This window comes from Heloderma suspectum, chromosome 1, assembly GCF_057233095.1.
Source record: "Heloderma suspectum isolate Gila_16-S chromosome 1, 16-S_ref, whole genome shotgun sequence".
Classification (NCBI taxonomy): domain Eukaryota; kingdom Metazoa; phylum Chordata; class Lepidosauria; order Squamata; family Helodermatidae; genus Heloderma; species Heloderma suspectum.
Window position 1 is genome coordinate 326,957,904 of NC_139458.1, and position 4,231 is coordinate 326,962,134.

The following is a 4,231-nucleotide window of genomic DNA, read 5'->3' on the forward strand; positions in this document are numbered from 1 at the left end:
AGGGGTAGAAGGAAGACAGAAAGCAAAGCTAGGGGCTGGGAGTGCAGAGGAACAGCAGAATAAAAGGATAAGTGGGAGAAAAAGAGCAAGGCTAAGGGCTTGGAAGAGAGAGATGTAGTGAAGAAAGGGTTAGGAGGGAGGAAAATAGAGAAGCCAGAGGCTGAGAGTGGAGAGAGAGCAAAGGGGAAGATTGTGTGGGTGAAGATTGTGTGGGGTCAGGAAGCAACTCTTTCCTTCTCTTCCTGACCAGCCGCTCAGCAGCAGGTTCAGGAACAGGAAGAAGAACGTAGCACCTTAACATTTTCCAAAGTTTTTTTTTTTAAATTTAAAATTAAAAATACATTTTTGAAGGGGGCAGGATATGGAGAGCTTTGCAGGTGTTGTTGGGAGGTCCCCGCAGTGCCATGATGGGCACCCCTGACCTAACGGATGTTCAGGCTCTATAACCAAGCTGGTATAATCAGCAGTAAGCCTTTCATAGCTTCAGTATACACACACTTAGGTGGTTTGAAGTCATCAACTGATGTACTAAAGAACGATTCTGCTTCTCAGAAGGTCCTCTCAAGAGGCATACTGGCAGTGACCCTTTATCTTTCAAGAATGCAAATGTGATAGCAATACAGAGATTTGTTGCTTCATTTCCAGAGAACTAAACTTGTAAGTTGTCTTTTGTAGCCAAATCCAGCAGCAACAGCTGCCCATAGCCAATACACAGCACTAAGATGTACAGTTATGTTAGATGCCATCCAGGAGCAATGAGGTACTTTAAAGAATTTCACCAAAGTAAAACGCATTAATTTGTAAACATAAAGGAACTCTGAAATGTTTGGTGTAAATTAATGGTTCCAAACCATAGTAATGCAAACCTCTTTATTTACAGGCTAATTAAAAAAACAAACAAACTCAGCTTAAGTAGTATATGTTGAGAAGCTGTTACATCTCCTGCAGGTCTGAAACTGATAGAAGAGTACTTGCAAAGATTACACAAACAAAATCTGGATACTGCATAATGTACAGGTCTATCAGTACATCTGTGACATGTTGGTGCGCATGCAACATAAAACAACCACACTGGAGAAAATGCATTTCTGTTAAACGAAATGCCAACTCCAGGTTCAGCCTCACATTCCTCCAAGACTCAATTATTACTGTCAGGCATCTGAAATCTAGTTTCCGAATGTTGCAGGGGTGTTCTGTCACCTTTAAAAATGGTAACGAATTGCACAAATGGGTTAGATTGATCCTGGAAAACACACTGATGTATGCTTACAATGTAAAATACAAATACGGTTTTTCTATGATAAACTTAAAACTGAATGAAGAATTTATATTGGCTTTTCCTGCAAGCCCCACAAGTGTTCACTTATCCATCCCTTGGAAGCCACAAGATGAATATTTAATTTTATTAGAAGGAAAAATATACAGAATTTACAAACCACAGCTAACAAGCCCAGGATGTTACCAATGACAGTCTTGCAGGTCCACATGGTTAATGAAGTAGTTGTGCAATCACATCCACTCACAAAAGCATCAGAGCAACATTTCAAAAGTTCAGGGCTTCCCTAAGCGTGTCTAGAAAAACTAAGGGTGGTGGTATCAGAGCAAGCCTCTTTCTCTGCTGCTCTTTGTCAGTGCTGATTGTAACCCAATTACTTGCTTGCGCTAATACCGTCACATAAAGAACAAAGTAGCACCAACAAGAAGCATTCAGCAGAAGCCTGATTTTAATAAATACTGCAGTTGTGCAAATGCAATGAAGGAGAAATGACTTCTGCATTTTTGTCACTTCAGACAGAACAACAGCATATGATGTGAAAGAGCACATGCTTCTGGTGCTTCAGAGCAGACAATGATCTGTTCTCTCACATACACCCATATGTAGAATCTCTGGAAAACTATTAACAGAGCGGAGGAAAAATACAGGGCTCTCTTTGGACAGTCAAAAGTTCAACGTCCCAGGAATTAGCCCCCAGATGGAAAGAATATTGAAAGGTTTCATTCTGAAGCCAGAGAGACTAAGGTAATTTACACTGCACACAAAGAGGAGTGTGGAGCAATGTACTCCTATTTAAGTCCCACTTGGAGACAACCCTCTTTCAGAAATCACCCGATTGCCCTATTCAGGAGTTTGAGTGAATGCGTGAAGGCTTCAGCAATGCTTATGCCAGCCCTGCCCCCAACATCCCAACATGCACTGGCTTTACTTCAGACCTTCACACATTTGGCAAAAAGATCTGAAGAGGGGTTCTAAGCACATTCACCTAAGCCAGACACATGTGGCGACTTCAAAAGCAGTACCACCATCCCCTCCCCACTTTAATACATTCCCTCACCTGCATTCACTAAAATTCCTGAAGAGGGGTTCTGTTCCTTCCCATATCAAGGCCCAAGATAAGGGAATGACTAGATTCTGTATTGAAAAAATAAAAGGATACCTGGAAAAACATTACACAGTGAATATTATTTACAAAATACTCCAGAAGATCTCATGCACTGCTTTATAACCTCAGACAGTGGGCAAAGGCACATTCATGAGCAATGGACAATGCGTTGTTTCCAAATTCATTGCTTGCTTCAAATACTTGGTTTTCCTTGGAGGCAGTATTATAGTTAAGATTACTTTAATATACAGTATTAAAGGAGCAGCTATAAAAATTTACTGCAAATGAAATACAGTTCCATCAGCAAGTGAGTGGAATGACACACAGAAATTATCTTATGAGCAACAGTTAAAGAATTTATAAATAGCAAAATCTTTGCATAAAGTATTTACATTTTAAAGATCTTATAAACATATATATAGTGCACCTAGAAGAGACAAGTTGAACTGTGTTCTACAACACAACATTTTTAGCATTAAACGTTAGGTTAACTGACATTACACTAAAGGGCTTTCACTCTTTCTCCATTAATGTACATTCTATAGAAAAAAAACACCTTACAAAGTTTCATTTTACATTATTTCCACTCTCAAAATACATCTTTACATGTTACAGTTTAATGGCCTGCAGAACGGTGAATGGGGGGCAGGCATTTCATGCTTTATCCTATAATAATAAAAGCTATTACATGGTTTTAACTGTTTGCGAATGGACAGTGTGCGTTCTAAGATACATATGTGTATACATATTATACACACACACACACACACACACACACACGTAACAGTAGAAGAACCTAGGCAAGACAATCCCCTTATTATCATTGTATTCTAAAAATGCCTTGGGCCTTCAAGATGAACAATTTTGTAACATTTAGGTGTTGTTGTTTTTTTAATGAATATATAGTTCTGTAAAATACTAGGGTTGTTATGCTGTAACAAATTTGCTGCCTGATACTGCACAGTACTGAAAATGTCCTGGCGCACTTTTACAGGATGCACTTGACTCCCTCTTATGTTGAGCCAATTCACATGACTCTCTTAATATAGCATGGTGAGGGTTGCTGACAACATGGTGAGCATTGAATTTATGGCTGGAAACAACGATAAGTAACTCACGATCATAACCAGAGAATTCTTCCCACAACGGCAACACCCACTTGGAATGCTCATGGTCTATAGGCTCCTAACACATGAAACCAAAATATTGCTACGTCCTTGTTCCCAGTGTTTGATCGTCCGAACCCAGCCTCTCTCGTGCCATGTTGCCAGAAGTCTTCAAAAAGTAGATGAACTATAGGCTGAAGCAGTCAGATGACTACTTAACCACAAATTCAGTGCTTATCATGTGTCCAATAGCTCCCTCCCATCTTACCAAGCTAAGAATCTCATCTGAACCTGCTGTTCTAATAGAATTTTAATAAAAAGCCTGAATTGTTATTCTTAGAACCTCTCATAAAACCATGCCTACAAAAGAATATTCCCCCAAATGTACAGTTAAGAACACATTCAGATGGACATTTCTATCCCAATGCACAGCAACCTCTGCTGTCATCCATAAAGTGGATGGGATATATGTGAAACTCAATTGCTGACAGAGCCTAATGCCATCATATTTTGAATGAGTCAGATTTTTCAGATTGTCAGGAGTGCAGTTGAATCGCAAATCTACTGGGCTTCTTCAGACAACCAGGGTTATATAGATGGCACCATATGATATCTATAACATACACTGTGCAGTGGGAAGAAGAACTGCCTGAATCCAACCCAAATCAGCGTAGAGAGAATGGTACCTACCGAATGATACCAATTGTATGCTTGCCTCATACAACACTAAAAGGACAGACGTAA